The sequence below is a fragment of the Berghia stephanieae genome, chromosome 9 (assembly GCF_034508935.2).
Source record: "Berghia stephanieae isolate SIO BIC M18660-M18661 chromosome 9, UCSD_Bste_1.3, whole genome shotgun sequence".
NCBI lineage: Eukaryota > Metazoa > Mollusca > Gastropoda > Nudibranchia > Aeolidiidae > Berghia > Berghia stephanieae.
In genome coordinates, this window is record NC_088368.1 from 6833539 (window position 1) to 6843538 (window position 10000).

General features: G+C 40.6%; 1 protein-coding gene across 1 annotated transcript in view; it reads right to left on the reverse strand.

The window, feature by feature from the left end:
- The window catches only part of LOC144979570 (cholesterol 7-desaturase nvd-like), a 134861-nt gene that overhangs the window by 66408 nt on the left and 58453 nt on the right, over positions 1-10000 (reverse strand). The window lies entirely within an intron of this gene.

Here is a 10000-nt window from a genome sequence, read left to right on the forward strand (position 1 = left end):
CATGTAGGACGGGACATGAGACAACACTTTAACGGCCAGGTAATCATTTTACACCTGAAATAAATACCAATGTGAAATTTAATGCAAGCTTCAATTTAATAAACGAAAACAGATATTGAGATTATCTAATCCGTCTGTAGTGTATCATTCATACTGTTCTGTTGATAAAGGGGAAATCCGAAACGTCCATTTTATCTGTTTTTTCGGATCGTATCTTAAATTGAAGCGTATAGATAGAATACGCTTGGCCAAGGAGTTCACAACATTGCCATCCGGAAAGTATAATGGACCAACACACAAACTCTGTGTAACCATGAACTATTATAGTCTGGTTAATACAGTTTAGTGAGAACAACTCACAAACGCGGATGGCAAAAACAATAACAAAGGCCTGAGTGACGTCATCTGCATACTATCTATACATTCAATTTCGCATTGTTATTTATTACAATCATGAGAACCCAGAACAATTTGGGTTATCAGACCTGCGAGTAAGTATACATTGGCTCCGACATACTACAGATTTAAAGACACAGGGCCATATATGTGACCCTTCGCCTCAAAAAGGTATTAAGTCGGGATGGCTAAGATATTGAAAATTGAATTTATAGCCAGAAATATCAGACTTGTGTATAGTTTGTTTTATTGAGGATAATGGATACCATATTTTAGGGTGCTAATGCCAACAATTTATATTTTTGACCTGTTTAACATTTAATTCGGCTTTTAAGCATATGGGTCGTTCCGACATAATACCATTTTGAGACGATGGGTTACATATTATGAAGAAACAGCTTTCTGACCATAATGGAATTTCTTTTTTACTTTTCTTTTTCTTTTTTCTAAAAAAACTTGTTACTGTTCGCGTCGTACGACAATTTAGTATTATAATATAGGCTAGCACTATTCAGTATCTGATACTGAATAGTGGTTTTGCACTATTCAGTATCTGATACTGAATAGTGGTTTTGCACTATTCAGTATCAGATACTGAATAGCGGTTTTGCACTATTCAGTATCTGATACTGAATAGTGGTTTTGCACTATTCAGTATCAGATACTGAATAGTGGTTTTGCACTATTCAGTATCAGATACTGAATAGTGGTTTTGCACTATTCAGTATCAGAGGGTGTGTCTTTTTTACGAAACCCGCCGAAACCCTGCGAAACCCGCCGAAACCCGCCGAAACCCGCCGAAACCCGCCGAAACCCGACGATACCCGACGAATCCCGACAAAGTTATGGGAAGTAGGTGGTTGTGGGGAGTGAACCTAGAACTCAGGGAAGTGTACACCATTGGGGAGTGAACCTGGGACTGGGTTTTGGCGGGTTTCGTAAAAAAGAACCAGTGCTTTTTTACGAAACCCGCCGAAACCCGCCGAAACCCGGCGAAACCCGACAATATCCAGCAAAGTTATGGGAAGTAGACAACTGTGGGGAGTGAACCCGAGACTCTGGGAAGTGTACACCAGTCGGGAGTGAACCTGAGACTAAGATTATTGGCCGGTTTCGGCGGGTTTCGTAAAAAAGAATTAGTGCTTTATTACGAAACCCGCCGAAACCCGACAATATCCGGCAAAGTTATGGGAGTTTGGCAACAGTGGGGGGTGATCCTGGGAGTCAGGGAATTGCACACCACTGGGGAGTTAACCTGGGACTGTGTAAAAAGGATATCAGTGAGAAATAAACCTGGGACTAAAGGGAGATGGATACCATTGAAAGTTGAAGCCGGATATGGGAGTTGAGTACCAGAGGAGAATGAACCTGACACTATAGAAGGTGGGCGCCAGTGGGGATTGAACCTGGGACTAAGGGAATTTCACACCAGTGGGGAGTTAACCCGGGAATGTGTAAAAAGGATATCAGTGGGAAATAAACCTGGGACTAAAGGGAGATGGATACCATTGAAAGTTGAAGCCGGATATGAGAGTTTGGTACCAGAGGAGAATGAACCTGACACTATAGGAGGTGGGCGCCAGTGGGGAGTGAACCTGGGACTATGTAAACAGGATATCAGTGGGAAATAAACCTGGGACTAAAGGGAGGTGGATACCATTGGGAGTTGAAGCCGGATTTGGGAGTTGGGTACCAGAGGAGAGATAAACCTGACACTATAGGAGGTTGGCGCCAGTGGGGAGTGAACCTGGGACTATGTAAAAAATATCAGTGGGAAATAAACCTTGGACTAAAGGGAGATGAATACCATTGAAAGTTGAAGCCGGATATGAGAGTTTGGTACCAGTGGAGAATGAACCTGACACTATAGGAGGTGGGCGCCAGTGGGGAGTGAACCTGGGACTATGTAAACAGGATATCAGTGGGAAATAAACCTGGGACTAAAGGGAGATGGATAAAATTGAAAGTTGAAGTCGGATATGAGAGCTTGGTAGCAGAGGAGAATGAACCTGACACTATAGGGGGTGGGCGCCAATGGGGAGTGAACCTGGGACTATGTAAACAGGATATCAGTGGGAAATAAACCTGGGACTAAAGGGAGGTGGATACCATTGGGAGTTGAAGCCGGATTTGGGAGTTGGGTACCAGAGGAGAGAGAAACCTGACACTATAGGAGGTGTGCGCCAGTGGGGAGTGAACCTGGGACTATGTAAAAAGGATATCAGTGGGAAATAAACCTGGGACTAAAGGGAGATGAATACCATTGAAAGTTGAAGCCGGATATGAGAGTTTGGTACCAGAGGAGAATGAACCTGACACTATAGGAGGTGGGCGCCAGTGGGGAGTGAACCTGGGACTATGTAAACAGGATATCAGTGGGAAATAAACCTGGGACTAAAGCGAGATGGATACCATTGAAAGTTGAAGTCGGATATGAGAGCTTGGTACCAGAGGAGAATGAACCTGACACAATAGGAGGTGGGCGCCAGTGGAGAGTGAACCTGGGACTCATGGAATTGCACACCAGTGGGGAGTTAACCTTGGAATATGTATAAAGGATATCAGTAGGAAATATATCTTGGACTAAAGGGAGATGGATACCATTGGGAGTTGAAGCCGGATTTATTTCCCACTGATATCCATTTTTAGATATTCACAGGTTAACTCCCCACTGGTGTGCAATTCCCTGACTCCCAGGTTCACTCCCCACTGGTGCCCACCTTTTATAGTGTCAGGTTCATTCTCCTCTGGTACCCAACTCCTATAGTTCGGCTCGGATACCCACAGTTATACATCTCCCACAGTCCCAGGTTAACTCCCAATTGGTGTGCACTTCCCTGAGTCCCAGGTTCACTCCCCACTGGCGCCACCTCCTATAGTGTCAGGTTTCTCTCTCCTCTGGTACCCAACTCCCAAATCCGGCTTCAATTCCCAATGGTATCCTTTTCCCTTTAGTCCCAGGTTTATTTCCCACTGATATCCTTTTTACATATTCCCAGGTTAAATCCCCACTGGTGTGCAATTCCCTGAATCCCAGGTTCACTCCCCACTGGCGCCCACCTTCTATAGTGTCAGGTTCATTCTCCTCTGGTACCAAACTTTCATATCCAGCTTCAACTTTCAATGGTGTCCATCTCCCTTTAGTCCCAGGTTTATTTCCCACTGATATCCTGTTTACATAGTCCCAGGTTCACTCCCCACTGGCGCCCACCTCCTATAGTGTCAGGTTTCTCTCTCCTCTGGTACCCAACTCCCAAATCCGGCTTCAACTCCCAATGGTATCCACCTCCCTTTAGTCCCAGATTTATTTCCTACTGATATCCTTTTTACATAGTCCCAGGTTCACTCCCCACTGGCGCCCACCCGTATAGTGTCAGTTTCATTCTCCTCTGGTACCAAGCTCTCATTTCCGGCTTCAACTTTCAATGGTATCCATCTCCCTTTAGTCCCAGGTTTATTTCCCACTGATATCCTTTTTACATATTCCCAGGTTAAATCCCCACTGGTGTGCAATTCCCTGAATCCCAGGTTCACTCCACACTGGCGCCCACCTTCTATAGTGTCAGGTTCATTCTCCTCTGGTACCCAACTCCTATAGTTCGGTTCGGATACCCACAGTTATCCATCTCCCAAAGTCCAAGGTTAACTCCCAATTGGTGTGCACTTCCTGAGTCACAGGTTCACTCCACACTGGCGCCCATCTCCTATAGTGTCAGGTTCATTCTCCTCTGGTACTCAACTCCCATATCCGGCTTCAACTTTCAATGGTATCCATCTCCCTTTAGTCCCAGGTTTATTTCCCACTGAAATCCTTTTTACACAGTCCCAGGTTAACTCCCCACTGGTGTGAAATTCCCTGAGTCCCAGGTTCACTCCCCACTGGCGCCCACCTTCTATAGTGTCAGGTTCATTCTCCTCTGGTACTCAACTCCCATATCCGGCTTCAACTTTCAATGGTATCCATCTCCCTTTAGTCCCAGGTTTATTTCCCACTGATATCCTTTTTACACAGTCCCAGGTTAACTCCCCGCTGGTGTGCAATTCCCTGACTCCCAGGATCACCCCCACTGTTGCCAAACTCCATAACCTTGCCGGATATTGTCGGGTTTCGGCGGGTTTCGGCGGGTTTCGGCGGGTTTCGTAATAAAGCACTAATTCTTTTTTACGAAACCCGCCGAAACCGGCCAATAACCTTAGTCTCAGGTTCACTCCCGACTGGTGTACACTTCCCTGAGTCTCGGGTTCACTCCCCACAGTTGTCTACTTCCCATAACTTTGCTGGATATTGTCGGGTTTCGCCGGGTTTCGGCGGGTTTCGGCGGGTTTCGTAATAAAGCACTGGTCTTTTTTTACGAAACCCGCCGAAACCCAGTCCCAGGTTCACTCCCAATGGTGTACACTTCCCTGAGTTCTGGGTTCACTCCCCAGTGCCACCTACTTCCCATAACTTTGTCGGGATTCGTCGGGTATCGTCGGGTTTCGGCGGGTTTCGGCGGGTTTCGGCGGGTTTCGCAGGGTTTCGGCGGGTTTCGGCGGGTTTCGTAAAAAAGAAACACCGGTTTTCCACTATTCAGTATCTGATACTGAATAGTGGTTTTGTACTATTCAGTATCTGACACTGAATAGGGGTTTTGCACTATTCAGTATCTGATACTGAATAGTGGTTTTGCACTATTCAGTATCAGATACTGAATAGCGGTTTTGCACTATTCAGTATCTGATACTGAATAGTGGTTTTGCACTATTCAGTATCTGATACTGAATAGTGGTTTTGCACTATTCAGTATCAGATACTGAATAGCGGTTTTGCACTATTCAGTATCTGACACTGAATAGTGGTTTTGCACTATAATACGGTGTTTTTTTTCCCGAAACCTGACAAATTTATGGGAAGAGTGCAGCTGTGGGAGTTAATATGGGACTCAGAGAAGTGTACACCAGTGGGGAGTGAACCTGGGACTGGGTTTCGGCGGGTTTCGTAATAAAAAGCAATATCCGACAAAGTTATGGGAGGTAGGCAGCAGCGTGTGTGTGTGTGCGTGTGTGTGTGGGGGGGGGGGAGGAGGGGATGAACCTGAGATTCAGGGAAGTGTACACCAGTGGGGAGTGAACCTGGGACTCTGGGTTTTGTAAAAAAGCAATAACAAAATAGGGGGGGGGGGAATTACTTTTTTACGAAACCCGACAATATGCGGCAAAATTGTGGAAAGTAGGCAAAGCGTGGGGAGTGAAGTGTACACCAGTGGGGAGTGAACCTGAGACTATGGTTTTCGGCGAGATTCAGCTAGTTTCATAAAGAAGCAATTACTTTTTTACGAAACCCGACAAAACCTGGCAATATCCGAGAAAGTTATCGTAGTAGGCAACAGTGGGGAGTGAACCTGAGATTCGGGGAAGTGTACACCAGTGGAGAGTGAACCTGTGACTGGGTTTCGGCGGGTTTTGAAAAAAAAAAAGCAATTACTTTTTGTTTACGAAATGCGCCATCTCCCAACAAAATCGGGCAAAGTTATGGAAAGTAGGCAAATAATGGGGAGTGAACCTGAGACTAAGGGAAGTGTACACCAGTGGGGAGTGAACCTGAGACTATGGTTTTCGACGGATTTCAGCGAGTTTCACATAAAAGCAATTATTTTTTTACAAAACCCGGCAATATCCGACAGATTTTGAAAGTCGGCAACAATGGGGAGTGAACCTGAGATTCATGGAAGTGTACACCACTGGGCAGTGAACCTGAGACTCTTGTTTTCTGCGGATTTTAGCGAGTTTCACATAAAAGCAATTACTTTTTTACGAAACCCGACGAAACCTGGCAATATCCGACAAAGTTATTGAAGTAGGCAACAGTGGGAGTGATCCTGAGAATCAGGGAAGTGTACACTTGTGGGAATTGAACCTGGGACTCTGGATTTTGTAAAAAAGCAATACCAAGGGGGAGGGGAATTACTTTTTTTACGAAACCCGCCAAAAGCCGACAAAGTTATGGGAAGCAGGCAGCAGTGGGGAGTGAATCTGGGATTTGGACACCGATGAGGATTGAACCGGGACTGCGAGAGGCTGATACCAGTGGACAGTGAGCTCAGAATGTACTTTTATCTCGAAACCTACCGAAATTGTCAAAAGTTATGGGAAGTGGGCACCATTGGGCAATGAACCGGGACTCAGGGAAGTGCACACCGGTTGGGAGTGAACCTGGGACTGTGAAAAGAGGAAATCAGTGGAAATGAACCTGGGACTATGGAAGATGGATACCAGTGGGAAATGAAGCCAAACTATGGGAGTTGGGTACCAGACGAGAATGAAGCAATTACTTTTTTACGAAACCCGCCAAAACCCGCCGAAAAACATAGTCTCGGGTTCACTCCCCCACTTTTACTTTCTTTCCATAACTTTGTCGGATATTGGCGGGTTTCGTAAAAAAGTAATTGCCTTTTTTAAAAACGAAACCCAGTCCCAGGTTCACTCCCCAATGGTGTACACTTCCCTGAGTCCCAGGTTCACTCCCCACTGCTGCCTACTTCCCATAACTTTGTCGGGTTTCGGCGTGTTTTGGCAGGTTTCGTAAAAAAAGAAACATCCATAAAAATACCACGTGTATTCAGTAAATAGATGTCAATTGTAGTCTAATATTCAGTATCTATTTAAATTATTATTATTATTATTATTATTATTATTATTATTATTATTATTATTATTATTATTATTATTATTATTATTATTATTATTATTATTATTATTATTATTATCATCATTATCATTATTATTATTATTATTATTATTATTATTATTATTATTATTATTATTATTATTATTATTATTATTAATATTATTATTATTATTATTGTCATGTAAATTTCAATATAATACGGCAAGTAATTCTCGGAAGTACATCGCTCAATTAAAAATGAATTTATAATGAATCGGGTTTGTCTAGATGACAAACAAACAAACAACAACAACAACAAGGAGAACAACAACAACAGAAAAAAAGCAAGATTTAAAGTAATAACAATAGAGAGCACAAAATGAAAACAACAACACGATGATAACACATAATGATATCGTAATAAATCGATAACTGATTAAATTACTCAATACTTGATTAAAAAAAAATCATAACCGTAATCATAATAATGACGATGATGACGATTACAACAACAACGATAATAATAATAGTAAGTAAGTAAGTAAGTATATAATATTAATAATAATAATAATAATAATAATAATAATAATAATATAATAATATAATAATAATAATAATAATAATAATAATAATAATAATAATAATAATAATAATAATATAATAATATAATAATAATAATAAAAAGAACAATAGTATATTATCAACCTTAAAGTATATTTCAAGCAAATAAAATTATTAAAACAAAAGTTTAAAAAATAAAAATAGACAGAAGGAATTTTAAAAAAATATTGGGAAAAAAAAAAAAGTTACCCTTACCGGGATTTGAACTCTCGAACCTTAAGCTCAGAGTCAAACAGCTTATATCCACCATGCCATGGTGTCACTGAACTCTCAGAGACATTTAATCATGTCTATTTAGATATTTAAAAATGTATTTGACTGCCTCTGTTATTTTGATATTTTGAACTATGTTAATTGCACGATAGCAGAAATTTAAAAATTTCGATCAAAATATTTTTACAACTTTGAATCGGGCTGTCAGTTACTGCACGTGTTCATCTGGAAGTAGGTCAGCAGTTCAACCGAGATTGTCGCAGTTTTCACTCTCTCTATAAAAAAGAGTTCCTTATGGATACTGAATAGTGGCAAAGCACTATTCAGTATCTGATACTGAATAACCACTTCCTATAAATATAATGGTATACGTGTGTAACCAAGCATGCGATATCCGTGCGTTATTATGTAGGATTAATTGCTTATTCTTGTTTAGCATTGGCGTTGCTATAGGTAAAAAAAAAAAGAGAGAAATTGAGGAGGTGACATTTCAAAACGTACTAAGTGCCATTTTCATCATTAACAGAAAACCGCAATTAAAAAAAAACAAAAAACGTTTTTGGTCATTTGTTTATTGACTTAAAGAAGAATACTAGTCCTGTGTGCCTCATAGAACAACACGAACAATACCCAAAATCTAAATGTTCTGTTACTTGTTTAGTATCGGCGTTGCTACATGTAAAAAAAAATTGAGGAGGCGACTTTTCAAAACGTATTAAGTCTCATTTTCATCATTTTTTAAAAACCGCATTAAAAAGAAACATTGTCATTTATTAATAGACTTAAAGAAGAAAATGCATGTTTTGTGTGCCTCATAGAACAATACGAACAATACCCGTGGTGTTCTGAAACTCTAAATGTTCTGTTTCTTTATTCGTATCGGCGTTGCCGTAAGGTAAAAAAATTGAGGAGGTGACTTTTCAAAACGTATTAAGTCCCATTTTCATCATTTACAGACAACATCAATTTTCTATGGTCATTTATTTATTGACGTAAAGAAGAAAATACTCGTCTTGTGTGACTCATAGAACAATACCATGGGTGTTCTGAAACTCTAAATTTTCTGTTAATTGTTTAGTATGGGCGTTGCTATAGGTAAACAATTGAGGAGGTGACTTTTCAATACGTACTAGATGGTCTAAGTGCCATTTTCATCATTTAAAGAAAACCGCAGTTTTAATAAAAAACAATTGTCATTTATTTATTGACTTAAGGAAGGCAATACTTGTCTAGTGTGCCTCATAGAACAATACCCTGGGTGTTCTGAAACTCTCCAGATGTTCTCTGGTGATTCCACGGAGTTCAAAAGAGAGCCTGAGATTGTTAACTCATTTTCTATTAGAAAATGACTTAGGACGTTTTGACTGTCATTTACTCATAATATGGCTGTGCCAAAATGTCGGGGTTTTGGGTTGTTTTTTGTTTTGTTTTTTTTTTTCCTTTTTTTTTTGTTTTTTGTTTTGTTTTTTTTTTTTTTTGTTTTTTTTTCTTTGTTTTTTTTTGTTTGTTTGTTTTTTGTTTTTGTTTTTGGTTTTTTTTGGGGGGGGGGGTTGTTTATCTTTTTAAAATAAACAAATAAAATTCCCTTTATTCATCCCCAAGGGGAAATTTGTCTTTAGGGTCTATTCCAAAGGAAGACCGGAATAACCGGGGCGTCAGCCGCAGTGCAGCGCCGCAAAGTGAGCTAAGGCGAGTTGACTTGCTCAAGGAAACACGACGAGGCGGGTAATCGAACTCGGTACCTTTCCAGTACGAAGCAAAGACCACAGACCGCTGAGCCACGGACTGCTCTTTTTGGTGACATTAGCATAAAAATACGACCATATCAATTATTATTTTGTCAAAACTGAGGAAACAAATCACTTCATCAGTTTCTCTGGGTTAAATAATGAAAAATAAACTATCAAATACCGATGATGTAACATTAAAACTTATAGCACTAAAAGCGTTTGTAAACTGTCGAAGAAGTGTAGACAAAGTTTATACTCTATCCATTCTTTTTATTTTATATATATTTTTACAGTGAATGACAAAATCAGTCGGATGGTGAAAAGGTCTGAACTGAGATATTGCCAAGTCAAGTTAGAAGGTCAATTTTGATCAAAATTGAGTTATTGCCATAGA